General features: G+C 30.9%; 1 protein-coding gene across 9 annotated transcripts in view; it reads left to right on the top strand.

Annotated features, from left to right (window-relative positions):
- Positions 1–25511, top strand: part of DIP2 (disco-interacting protein 2) — a 1036664-nt gene that overhangs the window by 722913 nt on the left and 288240 nt on the right. The window lies entirely within an intron of this gene.

Consider the following 25511-nt stretch of genomic DNA (forward strand, 5'->3'; position numbering starts at 1 on the left):
CGGAAAGAAAATATGACAATGAAATAGGAGTTCTGTATAAGTTTAGTGCAACATTAAAATGTTTAAAATCCATCAAAATCACGTATATAATAGGCGACTTTAATACCAAAATTGGTAGAGGGTTTAGATCAGATCTTGTAGGGGAATATGGCCTGGGAGACAGCAATAACCAAGAGGATAGACTCTTTGATTTTTGCCAAGAACACATTATGGTAGTAACAATCACATACTTTAACTTGAAGGGCCGCTGGAGATAATCCAACACGAATAATGAGAAACCAGATAGATTACATTCTTATCAACAAAAGATTTAGGAATTCCATCCAAAATAGAATTTATGAACATTCCATTTCTGTTCGCATGTTTTGAGTAGGAATTTTTGTAGCATAGGAATTGGAAAAATATGTCCTCAACTTTGTCCCAACAAATGACAGAATAATGCTTTTACAGCTGCACGCATTACTATTAAATAATAATCTAATACAGGTACAATCCTCTACGGAAAGAAAATATGAAAATGAAATAGGAGTTCTGTATAAGTTTAGTGCAACATTAAAAAGTTTAAAATCCATCAAAATCACGTATATAATAGGCGACTTTAATACCAAAATTTAATGTTTTACGACTTTAATACTTAGATCTAAAAACGGTAGAATAATGAGAAACCAGATAGATTACATTCTTATCAACACAAGATTTAGGAACTCCATCCAAAATAGAATTTATGAACATTCCATTTCTATTCGCAATTTCGATTCAATTTTAACTCTAGTTCAACACCATCCTTATACAGGTCACAAAATAGATTTTGAAAACTCCAGAACCATAGCCCCCATCCGCTTCTATAAATTAAGAATTATCGGAGGAGCCATAGAAATTGAAAAATTGCCAAATTGTCTCAATAAAACAGATAACGGCATATGGTTACTTTCGACATGGAGACCTCTCATAAAGAAAATATCGTCGGCTCCACCCGCCAATCAAAGTCCTACTGTTAGATATGTTCGCGTCAAATTCCCCGCCAATCCCCCGCCAATCCCCACGATAACCCCCACGCCAACCTCGACCAAAACAACGTTACCATTGAAGGTATAAATTAACCATCTTCCGTTCCTAGTGTAGTAGTGTCTGGGCTCTCGGGAGACTGAGACCTCGGAAGCCCCGCAGACGACATTAAAGAAGATGTCGAAAGCTCGGCGCAATGAAAATCGACGCAGTTCAACCCGTAAGACTGTTGAGTTTAAAATTAGTTCTTGTAATAATATTAATCTTAGCTCTAGGTTTAATTCACTAACCGCGGAAACCATTCGGAATATATATATATATATATATATATATATATATATATATATATATATATATATATATATATATATATATATATATATATATATATATATATATATATATATATACCAAGATTATATACCCAAAAAAGTATGTATTAGAACGATATTGTTTTACAAACAGTAATTTACATAGTATAATTTTTTCCTTAAAGCTGACATTTTAAGTTAAAATAAATTATCTTATCACTTGATCACTTAAATGCAACTTGACGAAACCAGCATGCACTAGATGTGTCGGTTATTTACTAGTTATAGTTTCATTCACGCGAAATAAACCTTCGTTACATATAATGACGCAATTCGTGTGAAAGGATTTTCTGCAAATTGGTTCACGCTATCATCCGTGTTTCGTGTCTATCTCAAACCTCGCCTGAATTACTGAAATTCCATGTTGAAAGTACAATGACGTTAATTTTTGATGTCTGGTCTGGAAACGAAATTCTCAAAAGAACTTATTTAGTTTTATTGCATATAAAGGAAAACTACCCTTTTTTTATCCATATGTAGTATTATTAAAACTTGATTGTAAAAGTTTATACCAATTTTATTTTATTTGTTTAGTAACCAGTATTGAGTAGACGTAAGTAGCAAATCAAGAACCAAGAATTGTAATGTATTATGTCTTCTTTTTCTTCTTGAGCCGTTATCAATCTTTTTGATATAGGACTCTCCCATTGCTCTACAATTCTCTCTATTTTGGGCTAGCCAATACCATTTTCGTCCCGCAATTTATACATATATATATATATATATATATATATATATATATATATATATATATATATATATATATATGATGATAATTTTGAAATTCAATACACACAATCAAATTAATTATGATCTAATTAGCAAATTAAAACAAAAAATTTATTTTAAGTTCAAAAAAATTACCTTTTCTTTTAATAGTGCTTGAGAAAAAAGAGGAGTAGATGGAAATAAAGAAAAGAAAAAAATTTAATTCAACAAATTAAAAATATAATGACCAAATACCGATGTATATTTTCATACAGTAAATAAATATCTTATAAATAAATGTTTCCCTAAATTACTCTATGGCATATACAATTAACCACAAATCAATTCAAATTAAATATAGTTCCAATCAATGTCTTGTTTTTACAATTTGTCTCTGTATTTTTCTAAAAGGATTTACTTTAATTAGTTCCCCATTCAAATAGTGCAACTACAGCTTTCAACACTTTCTTTGCACTACTTTTTGCCACAATAATTTTTCTACAAACTATCGGCACACTCCTTTTGATTTTATCTTCAATCACTTCAAGTCCCTCAGCAGATGATCCTCCTTGCATTTTCAATCTCATTCCCGTCTGTCTATCCCTTCTATAATTTCTTGTAATCAATCAAAACATTCTTTCTTTGCATTCAACCAAATTCCAAAACTCTCCAAATTATTAAAATTCAACTAATTTTAAATTCCCGTAATTGTGTACAAATCATACAAGACAATAAATTTCTATTTTCTCCTTCACCGTTAATGACTGCTTTTGAGATAACAGAAATGAATCCCTGAAAACGGCAGGTATATATCATATTTCAATACAACCTGTTATTTACAAACTATTCTTATATATATTGATTTCCATAATTTAGAAAGTCCCAGTTCAAACATAAATCTAAAATTAGCAAAGTCTCTATTTTAGCACTTCATCAACACTATCAAATTAAAAACCGTATATCTAGAATATCATACGAGTATATATATATATATATATATATATATATATATATATATTACGTATGCAGTTTGTCTGGGAAGTATATACTACCTATAAGACACTAATTTATAAGTTATATAAGAGAACTTTCCCAACTAAAATACAATACTAATACACAAATACTATAATGATTATAATTATGTGTGAAACTCATTGTAGTAAACATTTGATTACTGGCCTAACTAATTAAACCAGACGTAGAAATGAAACGCAGAATTGCAATGACCGAAAACATGTTTTCAATGAAAACATTAAATCGCTGTATTTAAGACAAATATTGATAAAATATTATGTTAGATTTGGGTCGTTGTACGGCGAAGAAGCGTTAACACTGAACGTCGATTTGCTACACTATTAAATGTGACTAAAACTGATTTTCATTAGAACCTCTACGACTACTACAAGCGGTCCTCGAAGGAAAAATAAAAGATTTAAAAAATGTATGTATGTATACTTACTCACACACAAGAAAAGTTTTAAATATTATTTTGAATTTGCACCTAATGGCTCTAATGACATCTCTTATTCTCTTGGAAGACTTCTTATCCTCTATATTCATCCGAGAAATACCCTTGAGTACTCGATTTTTTTCTGGCAACCTTCGTGAGAGATGTCTTGCATTAGAAAACCATTATCTCCAGTAGTCTGTATAAATGGCAGTGTATGTATCAGTTCCCTAACATAACAGTTAAACTGTCGGAGATCCCCTACGAAGCACTGTTAATTCTGTGTGACCTTCAAATCAAATGCCTATTCCAGCCACTGTCGCTGAGATGGCCAAGCCTTTTTTTTTCGACAAAAAACACCTTAATTTCGGAAGATTATGGACTTTTGTACATCTAGATTATATAAAAGTATATGAGTATATTGTTGAAATACTTAGATCTACAAACGGTAGAATCATTCAATCATGCAAATTTACAATACTTGATAAATATACCATTAAAAGTATCGAGGAACACAAAAAAGAAAAGTGTAAAAAATTACTCTCAAAAATTAGTTGCGATAGAAAAATTAAGAAGCCAAAAGAAATTGAAAAGGTTAATGTAAAAAATAATTTAATGACAAACTTTGTAAATAAGGAAGCGTTTAAAGCGTCAAAATTTATTTATTCAGCGCCTCACGTTTACAGGTGTTTCAGAAAATAATAGACTATGCAACACAAGGGGTATGACTCACATATTTAGTTTTTACTAGCGTATGAAATAAATGAGGTTCACTGACATTTGTATGATACTGTCCGGTGCTTCTATGTACCAATCTATTTTAGTCATCATGTTTTCGTCCAACATTTTATCATTCAAGCTTATTTATAAATGTAAACTTGAAGGATGTGCATATTTCATTCTGTTAAGCCACACCAGAGTTCCCCAAACAAATAAACCCGAGATTTTGTATCTATTGTTGCGTTATTTAACAAAGATAATAGGACTTCAATACTTCAATAGAAGCGACAAATTACAAAATACGGAATATTTTTTTAATATTGGATTGTTCGACAACTACGTGTTTTACTAAAGAAAATGTCTGCGAATTAAACAAGAATCTAGAATCATAAAATACAGTTGCCACATTTGTACATAATTAACAAAACCAGTTTGTGTTGGCGGAGAACCTTTGTTTGTCCATTGTTTGGGCTAGTCTTTAGTTTTAGAAGTATAATGGTCTCCCAAAAAGTCGGAAGAAACACTCACACGGTTGAGTTTTGGCTCCGATGTAAGCTATGACGTAATCACATCTGCTATTTTATATATGCATTTTTACCCCATGGCTATTTAATAAGATAATAACAATTTTTAAGATTATTTGAGCTTCTATTATTACTTACCTTTACTTACTTACCTTTCGATTTCCATTTCGGATTTTTTTTTCTAAATAAGTAAATAAATAAAATTTCTTTATTAATAATTATATAGTAATAATATTTATTAATATAAAATTATATTAATAAAAATAGTAATTGCCTTAAAATGCTACAAGAAAATAGCTTCAGAACAATAATATCGTTATTATTTGCTTTCCTATTTTGTATTGTGCATCGTTCCTTCCAATATTCCTTCAGATAGTGCTTTGTGTATTTTGTATATTCTCTTTTATTATTTGTTTTCCTCTAAAATATTTTCACAAAATCAAGCGAAGTTGTAAAAACTTATAATGTATGCAAAATAACTAACGAACTTTCGTTCTCCATAGTAGGAGTGGTTAATAAGAGATCATCACTTGTTAATACTAGACTTTCAAACAACAATAGATACAGGAAGAGTGAGAACGGAATACAATATACAAAATATAAACACAAATCGAAGTGAAAAAATGCCACCAATGGTAATGTTTATTACATAATAACATATCGAACTTGAGAATGCTAAACAATACTACGATACAAATAATTACACCTGCGGATAATATATACGAAGTGCCAATCGAGAAAAGAGTAGTTATGCAAATGTAAGCCGAAGCTACTTTAGAAGAAAAAAAATTAAAGAATGAAATCCGAAATAAAAAGCTTTTTCGGTCAAATCAGTTACAGCTTTCATGGGAGCGTGTGGCTTGTATGTATGTATGCATTTCGTATTTTATTTTGCAATTATCGTAAGGTGTAGTCTTACTTAACATTTATTATTAATATTTACTCAGCTGGAAATTGTTTGTTCTTTCACACTGTCCTTCTTAAATTGTAAGAGTTTGAGTACCGCTGTACCAATCCATTGTAGTAAAAAAACCTATTTACTATTTTAGAGCATTATTCTATTAATGTTTTACCTCTTTTTACAGTACACAGTTCGTAAAAAATTACACCATGCGAATTTCTATTAAGATATAAATAACAATGATTTATGTTAACGGTTCAAACTAAGTTAATTAAATACACATAAAATATAGGTACCATATATGTAGGGCTTGGAGTTAAGTTTAATTTATTATCTTGGGTTAATCGTATATTATCCTTTGTGTGCAATATAATTTGTATAGCGTTATAGGTAAAAATAGATTATTGTCTACCTGAAGAAAATAATAAGAAAACATCACCAAGTTTTAAGTTTATGAGTGTATGAACTAAAATATTGTTTTTCCAGTAAAGCTCAGATCCTACAAATATAAATTATTAAAAAATCAAAATCATTTCCTGTAACGGCCTGGTAGTTTTAATAATGGTGTCCAAAAAAACAATGTTTACACCCATTTCGAAAACTACGTCAGCTTATTGTTCGCTGTAAAGAGTTCGTGTGAGCTTTGACTTACAACAAACATAAAGGAGTGATTCTTTGTTGTAGTCTATATGAATTGGCAATACGTCCATGATTGAAAGTTTTATTAACTCTTGTATATGAATTATACAAGGTTACATTATATTTTATTGTATATGATATATAATTGTATAATGTAATGTTTATAAAATAGAGTGCTTATTGAAAATGCAATAGCCGAAACGTTTAAGCAATAATTACGTAATTTTATTAACAACAGACCCACAAACCCAGGAAATAAAAAAGTTTCTATTTACAAATTCACAGTCAGGAAATAAACTTTATATATATATATATATATATATATATATATATATATATATATATATATATATATAAAAGGAATAAAACCATTCCGAAAGCTAGACAAAAAGTCAAAAGAGTGTTTCATTAACATCCCGGCCAATTTTCTGACTGCAACCCAAATAAACTGTGTTGTTTGTTTATATCGACAGTCACTAATATCCAGTAATTCTTTTATATATATATATATATATATATATATATATATATATATATATTTATATATATATATATATATATATATATATATATATATATATATATATATATATATATATAAATGTGCACTCGTAAGTGAATGGGATATTTTCGGTCAATTTGGAGATAAAAAAGACAAGAGTTGTGCTACTTTATCTAATATATATATATATATATATATATATATATATATATATATATATATATATATATATATATATATATATATATATATCTGGACCTCAGAGCCAAACAGTATTAAGTCCACTTTTTTCCTATTTTTAGGTTATTATTGTTCCTGTAGTATTTTTTTCCGCCCTATCCAATGGCAATGCGTATTAAGTCCAATTTCTTTTCGTTTTCGAGATAGGTGTAGATTATATATGTTAAGTCCTCTATTAATTAGAACCAAACAGTATTAAAGGTTTTCGATACTGTTTGGCCCTAAATGATATCCAATATGTAGGTATTAAGTCCAGATGTGAGGTTAGTTAACTGGAGTTAATACTGTGTTGTTTTAGTGTACATCAGTTGTCATAATATTAAGTCACATTATTTTGTTCCTGTTTTAATATTTAATGTGTATATGGACAATATGATGACATCGAGAGGCCAAAAAATATTACAAATTACACTAGCACAAGCCCAGTGCAACGAAATATCTGAAAAACCTGTTATAACCTCACATTTGCCCGAGGAGAATGGTAATTAAATCACATGAAATGTGTGTATCAAAACAAATTTTATTATTTTTTCAATTTTAGCTTTTGTTGATGTTGCTGCGAACGCCGAAGATGCTGAGATCGTTATGGAAATATATCCAACCACTAATAGCGTGAAGGACATTCCTCATAAAAATTTGAAAGTTCTTGCAACTGGATGTGACAATGCTACAGAGGATATTATTGCTTTGAATAATGATGTGTACAATACCATATTTTTTAGTAAAAATAATGTGCCTTCTTCCAATAGCGAAGAAATTCTGTGAGAAAATATAGACGGGTGTGAACTACCAGAAAATTCACTAGAACACTTTGTTCAAAGCAGTGAAAAGGATAAAAACAACGAATTCGAAACAACTTCAAAAATTATTGTTCAACATGATGACGATAGACCTTACTATAGAGCAGCTGAAGTAGGTGCAAGTGTGTTACATAAAGAAGTCTATACTGAAGCTGAGGATCCATCTTATCTACCTAATGAAAGCAGTGATACAAATGAACTAGAAGAACAAGAGGAAGAAGTAGAAATACGAGACACTAAAGGAAAGAAAAGAAAAAGAAATAATACCAATTGGAAGAAAAACATTAGAAAGCAGAAGAAAGCTGCTGGTGAAGAATATCTGTCAGCCACCAATAAGCTTATTGGAAAAAATGAAATGAGACCACCTTGTCGTGATGAATGTAGAAAGCAGTGCAAACAGAATATATCAGTTGAGAGTCGTGCTCTAATTCACTCACAATTTTGGAATGGTACCATCGAACTTGACCAAAAAAGACAATTTATAGCTAGCTGTATCGAAGAAGTTCCAGTTGAGCGTGTACGTGCTATAACGAGATCTCGTGCTGGAAAAAGAATAACGTCGTTGAAGTATTTTTTTAGTGTAAATGGTAAGAGGCTAAGTGTGTGTCGTACTTATTTTCTTAACACCTTAAATATTTCACAAACTACTGTACGTAATGCATTAACGGAAAGACAACTTGGGGGAATTGTAATACCTGATCAAAGGGGTAAACATGAACATTCTAATAAAATATCCGCGAACAAAAGAAACATTATCAGGGAGCACATAGAGAAGTTCCCGTGTATAGAATCACATTACTCCAGGAATAAATCCCAGAGGATGCATTTAGGGAGCCATCTCAATATTTTTATAATGTATCGGTGCTTCTATGAGGATTGTGTAGAACGTCAAATTCCTAAAGAACATATTCCTAAGCAGTGGTTGTTATATAATAAAATTTTCAATTCTGAATTTAATTTAGCCTTCAAAGAGCCAGGAAATGATACATGTGGCACATGTGATGGGTATGTTATCAAACTCAAAGATTCTGTATCCTTGGAAGAACGCCTTGAATTACAAACTAACTATGACTCTCATCTTTTTGATGCAGATCATCGGTACAAACTAAAGCGACAGGATAAAGGGACTTTTAAAACCGAAGCGAACACCAAAATACTTTCGGTTGATTTACAAAAATGTTTACCCACTCCTCTACTAACGAATGCTCAGAGCTTCTATTCTCTAAAGCTATGGACTTTCAATTATACTGTATATGATGCAATAGAGAAATTAAGATATTGTTTCACCTGGGATGAATCTATAGCCGGACGTGATGGAAATGAAATGGCTTCATGCCTTCTGAAATACATTAATTTAAATGTAAAAGAATCAGTAGAAAGGATTGTTATCTGGAGTGACAACTGTCCATCACAAAATAGAAATATTCAGATGATTATGTGCTATCTTTCGATTCTTAAGCTGAAACCGTCAATAAAATGCATTGAACATAAGCACCTTTTAAGAGGACATACTCACATGGATGTGGATACAATTCATGCACGAATAGAAAGACAGAAGAAGACTTCCAGTCAATTTTCGTTAGTGACTCCGTGGGATTGGCAACAGCTTTTCAGACTTTGTGACAATAAATTGGAGGTAGCGGAAATGAAAACCAGGGACTTTAAGAACTTTACCCAGTTATCTGAAGAATCCAGATCTTATTTTCAAAATAACAAAAAAACGACAACTAATCAAAACTTTTTAATATCTAAAGTTGTTCATATGAAGTTTTTAGCAGAAACACCTGGAGTTTTACATTTTAAAACAAATTTTAATCAAGAGAATTTTGAACAAGAAGTTGATTTCAATAGAGCAGCCAAAAGACTACCACGCAAAGGAAAATGTAATGATAATTCTAAGGAAGTTGTTCTCCATGCCAATTTAATTTTGAAACCAATAAGAGACACACTTAAGCCTATTTCAACTAAAAAATATAACGACTTGCAGAACTTATTACAATGGGTGCATAAAAGATTCCATGAATACTTTAAAAATCTTCCATATGGTAACCTCAAGGAGGACGGCTAAAAAATACAATGATATTTATTATGAATTTTCTGTTTTAAGTTAGTTATAATTATTCCTTTGTAACATTTAGGTCTGATTTCATTTATTTTAAAAAATAAATATTTTTGGTGTATTTTTGTGTTTTATTATTTAATTGGAATTGATATAATGCTGTTTGTACTTTGCATTGTTCTACTGTGAGTTACTTAATTAATAATAGTATCTAGTCCATCGTATCTACAGATTAGTACGAGCCAAACAGTATTAAGTCACCAAATATGGTATTAAGTCACAAGATATTAAGTCCATTGTTAGAACCAAAGAGTATTAAGTCCCAATATTAATTTAAAATTATTTAAATAAATTAAAGGAAGAGGTTAGTTATTATCAGCTTTGTTTATCTTTAAAAAACATAACTGGGAAAATAATAATCCGTGTACTCCTATTTACAATAGGAATTTGTTCGAAAAATACCATTTCTCAAAATCTTCAAATTGTTCTCCTGTAAAATTTAAAATACAGGACTTAATACCGTTTGGCTCTGAGGTCCAGATATATATATATATATATATATATATATATATATATATATATATATATATATATATATATATATATATATATATATATATATATATATATATATATATATATATATATATATATATATATATATATATATTCCAATCCAATCATTAAACTTTTGTAGATATTGCGTATGTACCGACATATTCAAATGCTTATTTTCCTGAGACCAATAATGCATGGGTGGATTATGTTTCCTGTGAAAAGTGGGAAGAGTCGTCTGTAAACAAAATCTTTTTCAGAAAGATTTTTATTTTCATTGGATTTCTTTACCATAATTTCACAGAATTCCCTCTCTTTAAAATAATTATCAGGAAATATTTCTTGAGTGGTCTGCATTTTATAACGATGGTAGTGATTTTTTTTCAAAATATTTCTCAGTTTTTTCATTCAAGTCAACTTCATCGGCAATTTGTCTACTTGAAAAAATCGTCGCTTTAGCCAATGCACAGACCTGGGTTTCTCTAATTTCTCTATTTTGACCATTTTCTTTCCACGAAGTTGATCTAATGGACAGCAGTTCAAACATCTGCTAATGGTACAGCCAAACTTTTCAAATTAATGAATCATAGCCAATACAGTTTTTTCTACGGGTATTGGTCTATTTGAAAAGCTGTAATAAATAAAATAGTTTCTTTACATAATGGCACCCAAAGTATAATTTTATTATTTTTACTATTTCTGCAGTGGTGTAAACAGTCGGCAGTTAATTTTTATTGTCATTCCTAGTAGCTACTTCCCAAATAAATGAGAAATCTTCTTATAAACAGTGTTAAATTTGATCGGAAACAATTGAGTTTATCGCGTCGTATAAGTGCGATGTCACATTATGCAAAAATGGGTATAACTAAATTATGCACATGCGATGTCACATTATGCATTTTGACCGGATGCGGTGGAAACGCTCTGGTTCGACAGGATGACGACAACTCTCGACTGTATACCTATATGAGATATGTGATATGTCACACTATGCGTTCGTGCCACATCTACTGAACATTGCTGTATATAGCTGCGGCGAGACAACTAGACTGAAATGCATCGACGACCCAGGACCCAAGCATTCTTTTGAAAGGTGTCATACTGTGCGGTTCAAACGCAGCGCTAGTGGTATAGTGAAAATGTTTGACAACGATAAATTTATTACTTGCATTCAGGAGAAGTCAGCACTTTGGGACAAAAGTACAAAAGAATACAGTGACAAAAGTGCACGAGGAAAAGCATGGATAGAAGTTAGCGAAAATTTTATGACGATTGGGCAGAGTTGGACGCTTATACAATAGAATACTGGGAGTAGAAATTAGAACTAGAATATTGAGATGTTACGTACTGTCTTTTTATGTGGAGTTGAAGCCTGGATAATTACGGACGCAACTGAAAACTGAAAAAAAGACGTGCCAGCTTTAAGATGTGGTGTTCGAAAAATCAAAGAATGTGGAAAATGTCATAAACACAACACATTACAAACACTGAAATATTAAAAAAGATGAAAAAAGAAAAAGAAATATTCAACACTATAAAGGAAAGAAAAATAAGCTACTTTGGTCATATACTTAGTTATATATAAATAAAATTCCAAACAATAATTCATAACAATTTTCACTATTGTGAAAAATAAAGGTATTTTACTCTTGAGCGATATTCATACTTTTTGCATCATCATCATAGGTGGCTCGACAATCCGTTGTGGATCTTGGTCTGCTCACAAAGAAGTCGCCACTCCTGTCGATTCCTGGCAACTTCCCTCCATCTTCTAACCCTTAGAATCTGTAGGTCTTCTTCCACATCATCAATCCATCTCATTCGTGGTCGTCCTCTGCTTCTTGTGCCCTCTGGTTTTGAAAATGTTAATCTCTTCGTATATTCGTGATCTAACATCCTAGCAATGTGTTCAGCCCATCTAAGTCTCTGCACTTCAGAATTTCACAATATCTGGATCGGTGTATAACTCTTATAGTTCAAAGTTGTATCTTCGACGCCATAGCCCATTTTCATTTACGGCCCCAAAAATCTTTCCAAGAATTTTTCTCTCAAAAATACCAAGAAGTTTTTTATCATTTTGAGATAAGGTCCACGTTTTAGCGCCATATATCAAAACCGGTCTTATTAAGGTCTTGTATATATTAAGCTTTACTGCACGTTTTATATTTTTATTTTTTAAATGTTTCTGGAGACCGTGAGCAGTTCTGTTTGCTATTGCTATGCATCTTTTTATTTCGTCGCTTGTCGTATTTGTTGCGTTTACTAGCGATACAAGATATGTAAATTCTTTGACTTGCTCAAAGGTACGGTTGTTAATTTCAATTCTCTCTTGGATATTTCGAGGGTTTTTAGAAACCAACATATATTTGGTTTTTTCCTCGTTTACCACAAGTGCTAATTCACTTGCTGTGTCCGCAAGCCTTGTAAAATACTGCACCATGTCTCTCATACTTCTGCCTACTATAACTATATCGTCAGCGAATGCCAGAATTTGCGTCGATCTATTAAAAATAGTTCTATTCATTTTAATATTTAATTGTCTAATTGCCTTTTCCAAGGCAATATTAAAGAGCAGACACGCTAACGCGTCCCCCTGTCTTAGACCATTATTAATGCTAACGAACGTAGAGTTTTCTCCTTCAATTCTAACGCATGAGCTTACGTTTTGCATACTTCGCTTAATATTAATATAATTTGATATGTTATGGTTGAGTTTTATGTTTTAGACCTTGCAAAACTTTTTATGAATAATAACTTTTTTTCGTAAAATTAATAATAAAATAGTTTCCCATGTGTCCAACTCAGGAAGAGACGATGTATATCGACTGATTTCTACGTACCTCAGTGTTACTACCAATCTTTCCTCTGTACTTATGGAGTATCTAAATTGCGTATTTTCTTTTGTTATGTGAGGTCAAAAGATTTGATTGACATCCGGTAATATTGAAACTATTTATCATTATAAAGACCTCTTCGTAAAATCTCTGAAAAATTTCCATTGAATCGCGTTGAAAAAAAAAACGATGAACCCAATGCTGGTAATCCACTGGTTCTCTTAACAGTCCCTCCGCTTCCAATACAAAAATTGCTAATATTTATTTTTCAAAATTTTTTGAGACATTATGTCGCGCTTACACACCGCAGCAGATTAAACGCATAATGTGACGCAGATTTCACTGACGCTTCGTTGTAGGCATTTATGCTGAATATGGAGGGGCGACTAGGGAAAACATAATTTTGATCTCTGTCTATTAGGTGGAAACATAATTTTAGTATCTTTGTTAGTATCTCTCGCTAATTTCGTAATATTAACTGTAATTTTTGTCCGTATCTTTAGTAAAGACCTTTCCCATTCTACTTCGTCATTCAACTCTATCCATTTCCAACCGTTACCAGTTTGCTGCATATATATATATATATATATATATATATATATATATATATATATATATATATATATATGTATATATATATACAGTGTGACCCATTTACATTGGAAACACCTCTATAAAATTTGAAGTTGTTAACCGATTTTAACCAAATTTTTTATTAATGTCATGTAATAAAATGTCTATTGCGGGACAAAATATGAAATATTTAGTTAAATTTTCAGGGCATTCTACGATACTTTTTCTTCGTCGAAAATGTAGAATTTGTATTAGCGATTTTTTCATTAAAAAAATTTCTACGCCACTGGATTTAAAGTGCCTTCAAATAGCTATGACAAAAATTTCATTAAGATATATTTATTAATAACAAACTTATGACAACTTAAAATTTTAAAACTCACTAAGAAAAAAACACTCTGTATTAACGTTAAAAAAACAGTCTGTATTAACAGAAACATAATTTTAGTTTAAATACTAGTTGCCTCTACCAATCCACCATCTAATTGGATACATTTGTCGTAGCGTTTATGAATATTTCTAATTACATTTCTTAGTTGTTGGGGAGTAATTTCTGCACGTGCTTGTCGAATTCTTGCACAAAGTTCGTTTACGTCTCTTGCACCGGTTTGGTAAACTTTTTGTTTGATAACTCCCCAGAGAAATAAGTATAAAGTTGTGAGATCTGGAGACCTGGGTGGCCAATCTATCAACGGACTACCCCGGCCTCTCCAACGGTTCGAAAAATTTTCATTTAGCCATTGCTTTACGGTTCTGGCGTAATGAACAGAACACCCATCTAACTGGATATACAAATTTAATCGTTCATTAATTGGGAGCTTATGAATAGCATCCCACAAGTCGGTATTTAAAAATTCTAAAAAGTTCTGCGAGTTCAAGTTTTCTTCAAAAAAGAAAGGACCAATAACTCGCTCGTTCAGTATACCACACTAGACATTGATTTTTTGAGAATACTGGCTTTTACAGTTTATTACCCAATGGGGATTATCTGCTGTCCAATAGCGACAAGTCTGTGATGATACTACTCCATTTGTAGTGAAAGTAGCTTCGTCGGTAAACAACACTTTTTTTAGAAAATTTATATTGTTTAAATATTCCCCTTGGGCCCATAAACAATATTCTAAACGTTTTGCTTCGTCGCCTTCTTGTAATGTGTGTAAGAATTTTGGTTTAAAAGGTTTAATATTATTTACCTTAAGATATCGCCGAATACTCTCTCGAGGCACATTCAAATATAAACTGGCATTCCTTAAACTGGCATTAGGGTTATTTCTGAAATGATCTAAAATTATTTGATCATTTCCTCTTCTTCTTTGTAACGGGTTATTTTTTAAAATTAGTTTTAATACTGCACCATATTCATTAAATATTCTATTTATTTTGTTTACCGTACCGCAGCTAATATTAGGATGATCCACATGTCTGTCATTAAATATTGTACAAACTTCCCTGGCACTTCTATCGTTATCTCCCAAAAGACGTATAATTTTAATTTTTTCTCTCAAACTTAATCTTGCAACCATGACACAAAATATTATTAAAAGAATTTGAAGTAAATATTGTTGCAAATATTATGCATAAATTTATGCTAGAACTGAAATTTGTATGACACAAATAATGTAATATAAACAGTAATATCGTTGTCATGGCAACTGAGATTTAAGTTGTAGCATGTAAAGTTAATAATAATGTAAGTGCGTTACTTGCATTAAATTTTTATGCTATTTTAAACATTTTTTTGTCTAGTAGTGGTTTCTTATTAAAATTATTTGAAAAATAATTAGTTTAATGGTTATCTGTTGATACAGGGTGTTCTTTTTTGACTCGTAGCTTAGTGAGTTTTAAAATTTTAAGTTGTCATAACTTCGTTATTAATAAATATATTTTAATGAAATTTTTGTCATAAGTATTTGAAGCCACTCTAAATTCAGTGGCGTAGAAATTTTTTTAATAAAAAAATCGCTAATACAAATTCTCTATTTTTGACGAAGAAAAAGTATCGTAGAATGTCCTAAAAATTTAACCAAATATTTCATATTTTGTCCCGCAGTAGACCTTTTATTACATGACATTAAAACAAAATTTTGTTAAAATCGGTTAACAACTTCAAATTTTATACAGGTGTTTCCAATCGAAATGGGTCACACTGTATATATATATATATATATATATATATATATATATATATATATATATATATATATATATATATATATATATTATTGTGATATTTAAAGTCTTGGTGCGCCAAGCAATAATTAGCAAATTAATTTTTTTTTGATTAATTAAAATTATTTAATGATATGATTATGACTCTATCAAAATTTTTAATTCTTTTATCTCAGGGTTAAATTCGTGCTTCAATATCTATGCTATTACATGTGAAAGGTAAGGTCCAAAGAATACCGGAATAATAAAAAACACATATGATCTAACACTATATATTGAAATAAAAATAATGAAATAATTCACACTCAAAAGTTTTCAATAAACAAATCTCATATAATGATTCTCAAAATTTTGTTCTACGTACGTGAACAATCAAAATTAATGGTACAAACAATATTAATTGTAATCTCAAAATCCCAAACTATTCTAACTCTCCTAATCAAAATATTTATATCCTTTCTAAATTAAGTGTAAAAATTGTGTTATCAATAAAAGAAAAAACTGCATAAAACAAAAATATCTCTCTCTGATGATGAGTGGTCCAAATCCTTGTTCCTTGTAGACTATATTATCTCCTCTCAACCGCTCCCTATGTAATCAGCAATCTTACAACAGATTGTTGCAAGTATATCGTCCTTAATGATCTCCTTCAAAAGCACAAATCATTCAAATTATGATAGCCTTTCTCCTCTCGATAAACTGAATCTCTCGTTGGCCCGAGTGAAAAAATGACTCTTGGAATATCTTCTCTTTACGATAAACTGAATCTCTCGTTGGCCTGAACAGTGACTCTTGAAATATAAGTAGAAAAATATGACTTACAATATTTTGCTGCTTCAGCTTCTGTCAGATACACTAACTCCACAAAAACTCACTAACATTCAACACTACTGCTTGCTACTTCTCGGGAACCGCCAGAGAACAATCACTGTTCGTCTTACAGACTTGGAAAACCAACTGATTATCTTTTCTCTCTCCTAAATCTAGCTAAACTTTCATTCCTACATACCTATCCCACCTTTTTCAATCTCCGCCAATCAAAACTCGTCACAATTCCCCCATTTTTTCATTTCGATAACAAACAAATTTTTACCTATAATTATAAATTTCCTAAAACTTATTTACAAATAATATTTTTCTATAATTCTTAAAAACTAACAAAAACCTCTTTCTAAAATCCCTTCTATTGTCTTTAATCACTGCATTAATGTATTTGGAAAACCCGGTTCAATTGTCTTTGGATTTCACTTAAAATTATGCGGGTCACTCAAGTATAACAAAGAAATAATTTATGCATAGCTTACATTTTGTTTAGTACAGGTAATCCAAGAATTTAATAACTTTCCTTCTTCGAAATGTTTGTTGGTTATTATCCTACTTATCTGAATTATTTTAATGTTTTTAAACTTTGAAATATTTTAATCAACCCAATATTTTTCTCGATTTTACATATCATAACAAATCCCCGCCATTTGATCTGCCGAAAACTCTTTGTTAAATTTTAAAAATGACAAAAGTTTTCCAGGATCAAATTATTTCACTGTTATTAAAATCTATTCATGATATTGATAGATGTCGTGAATGTTAAAAATACCCCGTATATTTCCTGTCTCTATGTGCGCTAATTCATAACTATTTACCCCATTTTCCGTATTGACCCTATATGGACCTTCAAATATCGGCATCAATTTAGCACAAATACCATTTTGTAAATTCGACACCCTCAGTGCCTTCACTAAGACTTTATCTCCTTTCTGGAATTTGATCGGCCTTCTTCTTCGGGTTCTCTCTTGTCTTTGGAGATATTTCTCTCCACTTCGTCTCAATCTTCTTTGAACCAACTCGATCACTTCTTCGTATTGTCTGGGGGCGGTGTCTTCCCACGGTCTTGTAGGCATTGTTCCTTTCATTATATATAAAGGCGTCTCTTTGGTAACCGTATTTGGAGCACAATTCAAATAGGTCTCGATCTCAAACACTTTTCTGTCCCAATGTCGATGATGTTCTTCCGCGGCAATTCGTAGAAATTTTGTGACTTCTTGTATAAAACGCTCCGATGGGTTGCTCTGTGGATGACGGATGCTTATAAATTTTGTATCGATGCCCCTCTCTCTTAATTCCCTTTTAAAACGTTCGTTCCTAAAATATGTCACATTGTCCAATAAAATATTGTCTGGTCTTCCCACCGTTTCTATAAAATTGTCTATCTTCCTAAGTATTTCAATTCCTTTTGTGGTTCTGCATGCGTACAATTTAACATATTTTGAGAAAAGATCCACCATAACTAATATGTGTTTATTCCTTTGAGTTGTTGGTATCAAATCGCTCAACATATCAATAGCAACAATATCCAGTTTCTTCCGAGCTACGACGTTTTTTGTGACGTTTTCTTTTTTAAAGTTCCTACTTTTACACTTTTGGCATGTCACACAATTTCGAGTCACCTCTTTGGCTATTGTATAGTCCTGTCGACAAATGTAGTTCTCCCTGAACATAAGCCACACCTTTCTACTTCCAATATGTCCGTTGTCACAGTGTAATTTTAAAAAAACTTCTTTTGCCATTTGCTCCGTGATTACATAGAGTTCTTTACCATCGACCCTCTTAAAATATAGGTTATTTTCTTGTTCAGCCCTTTGCTTTTCTCTTTCATTCAATTCTTCCTGATTTTCCCTGATTTTGGCCAAAGAAAATAAGCCTGCTTCTTCTCTCATTATGTTCATGCCTACGTGGAGAGTTTTGTGATCCTCTTTGCGGAATTGTTCATCTCTCGTCAACGCATCAGCCAAAATATTGTCCGTTCCTTTGATATATTTAAATTCAAAATCATATTCTTGGAGTAAAAGAATGCCCCTATGAATTCTATTATTTACCAACCTATTTTTCATTATGTGTACCAACGCTGCATGGTCCGTTTCAATGGTGAATCTTGCCCCAAGTAGGTAAAAACGTAATTTGTTTACACAAAATAACACACTGGCAAACTCTAATTCAGTAACGCTGTATTTTCTCTCATACGTTTTGGTTACACGGGAAACAAAACATATTGGCACCTCTATATCGTCTTGTATCTGTGATAACACCCCTGCAAATTTTTTTATGGAAGCATCGGTCCTGAGAATGAAAGGTTGCTCATATCTTGGGTGGTGCACTCTTACAGCTGTGGAAAACGCTCCTTTTAAATTTTTGAAAGCGATTTCTTGTTCAGTTCCCCATTTCCATCTAACATTTTTCTTAAGTAATGCTATTAGCGGTATTTCTTTTGTACTGAGGTCTGGTATCAGCTTTTTGAAATAGTTTACCATTCCTAAAAATCCCCGCAAAGTTTTTAAATTGGTTGGCCTAGGGTAGTTGTTTATGACTTCGATTCTATCTTCTGCAAGACTAATCCCTTTTGTGTCTAATTTGAATCCTAAATACAATACCTCTTTTTGGAAAAACTGACACTTTTGAATATTTAATTTTAATCCGGCTTGATCAAGTTCTTCGAGAACAGTATGAATATGTCGTAGATGGCTTGTTATATCCGGTGAGAAAATTAATAAATCATCTATGTAATGTACAACAAATTCTCCATGCCTATTTAAAATTGTGTGTAATGCGCGAACCAAAGCAGCGCATGCACTTTGTAGTCCAAATGGTACTACCCTAAATCGGTGCACCACTCCGTCGATAGAAAAAGCGGTATAATTTCGACACTTTTCTGCCAAAGGTATTAACCAAAAACTGTGTTTCAAATCGATTTTGGGGAAAATGTGTGATCCTGTGATTCGTCCAAAAATGGCTTCTATGTTCAAAGGCGCTTCGTATTGCGCGATTGTGTGCGAATTAATGTTTCTTGCATCTAAACATAATCGCAAATCACCATTTGATTTTTTTACGCATACTATCGGGTTGATATATGGAGAGTCACATCTTTCGATCACCTTGTCTTTGATCATATTTTCAATTTCCTGTCCGACGCTTTGCCTGTATTTATACGGGATTGGATATGTTTTCGATTTAAAATTTTCTAAGTTTTTAACTTTAAAAGAATGTTCATAATTTTCTAAAATCTTCTCTATTTCCTTCTCCATGTTTTCTCCACATATTATTTTTCTTTCATCCTCAGTTTGTTCACATGTGTTCACTGTCCGTATTACTTCTTCACAAAATTCTGGATTCTCGTCCATAATTGCCATTTCTTCTCTGTCCTCTTCCGTTATTTCTTCTTCTATTTTTTCTTTATCTTTAATTTCTATCTGGTATTCCGAGCACCATGTTTCGGCTCCTTCCATTTTTCTGCTTATAACTTCCTTTTTTTCCTGCTTTCTTTTCGAACTCTTCTTCTTTTTTTTATTCTCTTTTCCTCTTCGGATTGATTTTTTTCTTGAGCTTTCGATTTATCCTCTACCGTCATATTGATTTCTTTATGTTTTTCTTGTCCATTTATCCTTTCAGAAAATTTTCTCCTATCTGTTTCCTTTTCTTCTTCTATGTTGTCTGGTTCTGCTCTGATTTCCAGTTGATTTTCCGAAAAATTGATGGTGATATGTTTTTCACTCAATTCATCAATTCCCGCTATCATATCATGATTTAGATCTTTGATCACCACACATTGCATAATATAGAATTTGTCTCCCACTCTGATCCGTACTCCTAAACCTTCGTTTACTGTCGTCAATTTTTTATTATTTGCACCCACTAAAGCAACCCTCGGAATCTTATACACAAATCTGTCCATATTTAATTCTTTTACTAGTTTTTTATTGATTAGCGAAATTTCCGATCCAGAATCAATCAGAATTTTAATCGCTTTATGTTTTATAAATGCATCTAAAAAAATTAGATTGGAATTAGAATTTTGTTTTTCGTTTCCCGCCAACTGTATAAACTCTCTCGGGTGACAAAATATACCGGAGAGTTTTTTACTTTTGTTTAGTGGATGCCTTATTGAAAATCCTGTCTGGATTCATTGAATACTTCTTCTTCCTCCTTTTCTATTGCCACATGATTCATCTCTCTTCTGTTTTGTCGTTGGAATCTCTGATTATTTCTATCGTCCCTTTGTTCGTTCGTATTCCTATTCGGAGGATTTTGTGCATCTCTATTCCTGTTGTGATTTTCATTTGTTCTATTTTGTGTATCATTCCGGTTATCGTAATTTTGTTGTCTATTGTAATTATTGTAATTTCTCGGCCTATATTCGTTTGTTGATCTGGGATGTCGGTTTCTCTGGTCATAATTTGATGAATACCTTCTTTCCGGTCCATTATATTGGTCATGTTGTCTTCTATTTCTCATTTCTTTTCTTTTCGCTTCTTTTAATTGAAGGAATTGGCACAAACTATCAATATCTTGATAGTTTCTCAAAATCACGTGATCTTCCAACGTTTCCTCAAAATGTCTGCTGATTATTTCTACCAGCTGTTCGGTAGAATATTTGTATTCTAGATATTTTGAATTGTTATATATCTGCAAAGCATATCTTTCTTCAGATATTCCCATTTTTTCGTGATATTTTCCATTCTGTAGCTCTTGGTTGATTTCTCTCTGTTTATTTTTCCCCCAGAAATAGTTGAGAAATTTATTTTCAAAATCTGTCCAATTTTCAAACTCATCTTCCTTGCTTTCATACCATAACGCTGCTCCTTCTTTCAAATGGTTTCTAATTGTTTCTTTGCAATCGTCAAAATATCTAATATGTTGTAATTTGGTTTTCAAATTTTTAACAAACGGTACTGGGTGTGTTTTCCGAATATCCCCGCCAAATTGTATTTTCGCCTCGCTTGTTCCATGGATGACCATTTCCCTTCTTTCCCCGGAATTTTGTTCCTTTTTGATTTCCTCCATTTTTTTTTCTATTTCTCGCATGTCTTCTTGTAAAACGTTTTCAAATTTTGTTTCTAATTTTTCTAATTCCTTTTTCTGGACAGTCTTAATATCCTTCATTTTAGTTTCTATTTCTTCTCTCTGCATCTCTAGTTCCTTTCTCTGGCAATTTTGTATCTCCTTCATTGTATTTTGGATATCTTTAATCTCTATCTCTTGTTTTGCATTCTTTAGGGTTATTTCTTCTATCTGTTGTATCAGTTCTTTCTTTATCCCCTCAACACGTCCTTTAATTTCCTGTTCATAGTTTTCCAGACGCTGCTCTATATTCCTGTTATTTAGTTCTATTGCTTGTCTTGTTTCCCGTTGGTTTTCTTCCATTGTTGGTTTTGTTTCTTGTTGATTTCTATCAATTTTCTTTGCTGTTTCATTCATTGTTTGTTTTGTTTCCCTTTGATTCTCTTGTATTTGTTGTGTCTGTAATTGCATTAGTTGTAATATTTTCTCTATTCCTGATAATTCTTTTTTCTCCTCAACTATTGTAACATTTCCTTCATTATCCGATCCTTCTTCAACAATTGTTTCCTCTTCTCTGTTATCCTCCTTCCTTTCTTGCATTTTGCTTTGACTCCTTGTGGTCGACATGTTGTTTCTTTTCGTTACTGTTTTTGTCCCCGCCAAATGTGAAATTTTACAACACTCTATATGTTTCAGAACACGAAAATATTTCTCCCCAAATGTATTAAATTTTCACGACAAATATCAAATATGCAATCAGTAAAATTCAAATAATTCAAAATAAATATCAAATGTACGATTGGTAAAGAAAATAAAATCAAATAATTCAATAGCAGTAAATATCCACTAACTACGATCAATCAATAAATCAAATTTATATTCCCTGGAAAAATTGTCAAAATACTTTCAAATTCAAATTCCCTCAATGTTATATGTTTTTATCTCTGGATCACCTGTACTTATTCCAGATCTCTTTCCCTTCCTTCAAATGTAAAGCTGCGATATTTTCAAGCCCCACGTTTTGGAAGCCAGTTATTGTGATATTTAAAGTCTTGGTGCGCCAAGCAATAATTAGCTAATTAATTTTTTTTTGATTAATTAAAATTATTTAATGATATGATTATGACTCTATCAAAATTTTTAATTCTTTTATCTCAGGGTTAAATTCGTGCTTCAATATCTATGCTATTACATGTGAAAGGTAAGGTCCAAAGAATACCGGAATAATAAAAAACACATATGATCTAACACTATATATTGAAATAAAAATAATGAAATAATTCACACTCAAAAGTTTTCAATAAACAAATCTCATATAATGATTCTCAAAATTTTGTTCTACGTACGTGAACAATCAAAATTAATGGTACAAACAATATTAATTGTAATCTCAAAATCCCAAACTATTCTAACTCTCCTAATCAAAATATTTATATCCTTTCTAAATTAAGTGTAAAAATTGTGTTATCAATAAAAGAAAAAACTGCATAAAACAAAAATATCTCTCTCTGATGATGAGTGGTCCAAATCCTTGTTCCTTGTAGACTATATTATCTCCTCTCAACCGCTCAATTCAACACTACTGCTTGCTACTTCTCGGGAACCGCCAGAGAACAATCACTGTTCGTCTTACAGACTTGGAAAACCAACTGATTATCTTTTCTCTCTCCTAAATCTAGCTAAACTTTCATTCCTACATACCTATCCCACCTTTTTCAATCTCCGCCAATCAAAACTCGTCACAATTCCCCCATTTTTTCATTTCGATAACAAACAAATTTTTACCTATAATTATAAATTTGCTAAAACTTATTTACAAATAATATTTTTCTATAATTCTTAAAAACTAACAAAAACCTCTTTCTAAAATCCCTTCTATTGTCTTTAATCACTGCATTAATGTATTTGGAAAACCCGGTTCAATTGTCTTTGGATTTCACTTAAAATTATGCGGGTCACTCAAGTATAACAAAGAAATAATTTATGCATAGCTTACATTTTGTTTAGTACAGATAATCCAAGAATTTAATAACTTTCCTTCTTCGAAATGTTTGTTGGTTATTATCCTACTTATCTGAATTATTTTAATGTTTTTAAACTTTGAAATATTTTAATCAACCCAATATTTTTCTCGATTTTACATATCATAACAATATATATATATATATATATATATATATATATATATATATATATATATATATATACAATGTGAGTTAGATTAAAATCTCACTGTAAATGAGAATATCGGTTAAGGAGAAAAAAAAAATGAAAAAACTATTTCAATCTTTTAATAGAAAACGTTTCGTGCAGTATTTCTCCACTTCTTCAGTTCTAATGATTGTAAAGTCATATAAAGATGTCAAACAATGTCAAATGCATAGGTTTAGGTGTTAGAAAATACATTTAATAACTACAATAAAATTACAGTAAAAAACACATTCAGAGTTTTTTTAATTTTATACAAACTTTAAAAAGTCACAAGAATGTCACAGTATGTTAACAAAAAAACCATATAATATAATACAATACTTCTATTCTATCGCTGATGTACAATATATCGAAACATGAAGCCAGGAGCAAAAGTAACTTGTTTTAATTAGAAGTTAGTGAACAATTAAAAAAATAAAAAAAGATTATAAAAAAGGCATGGAAAGTTAACTTTATTATTGGAGACAGAAAAGCAATTAAAAAAACAACTACTATTTTTGACAGAAAGGGCTCAACTATTACGAAGAGAGAAACAAAAAATAATATGGCTTTCTATCTCTGGAAATCAGACTTTGTACCAAAAATCAACTAGATAACAAAAATACTCGTTTAAGCAGAACAGAATAGAAAAGTCAAATTTTTTATATAAATCTATTCATTCACAATTATAAGAACTGACTTATGCAGAATTTAAAAGTATCCCGCTGATAAAGTCGAAGCCATAAAGGGATTTGCCTCTTCAGGTAAATAGTAAAAAGGGCCGGCTTAACGAATTTTATATTTTATTTGTCATTTACATTACATATTTAATTTAAATAAATATCTAGATAATTAATGGAAAAAAATATATAAACTGATGGAGTATTAGAATTAATTAATTATTATATTTTCTGTCTCGATTCTTTATTAAATATATCCAAATTTTGAAAGTCATAAACAATTTTTGGTTTGGTAAAAAAAATTGCAAGTGAAATAATAAAATGGTGAAGTGAAAATTAAAATGAATTAATGTAGACATATACATATAGCTAAATATGATTATATTTTATACTTTATGTAAGGAAAGAAGTGTTTTAATTGTTAGTAAGGTATAAAGTATGTAAAGTTGGCAACAAATGGGAAATTTCTTTATTATTAATTTCATGAAAAAAACTATTCTTCATAAACATTTCTGCATTTCATAGAAATCAATAATCAATAATCAAATTTATAAAAGTTTAAGTGGTATACACCGAAAATCAAAAATATTGATTTATGCTTAAAAGTGAAGTGCTTTTAAATTTAGGTGCAGCATAAAATGTTATTTTAATTTGGTTGTAGGATTTAAAAATTATTTTTAAAAATAGATTCATGACCTTTTAATGATGTATCAGTAGGTGCATTAATTTTTAATTTTATTTCTAATTTACCTTATTCAATATACA

The sequence above is a fragment of the Diabrotica undecimpunctata genome, chromosome 8 (assembly GCF_040954645.1).
Source record: "Diabrotica undecimpunctata isolate CICGRU chromosome 8, icDiaUnde3, whole genome shotgun sequence".
Taxonomy (NCBI): Eukaryota; Metazoa; Arthropoda; class Insecta; order Coleoptera; family Chrysomelidae; genus Diabrotica; species Diabrotica undecimpunctata.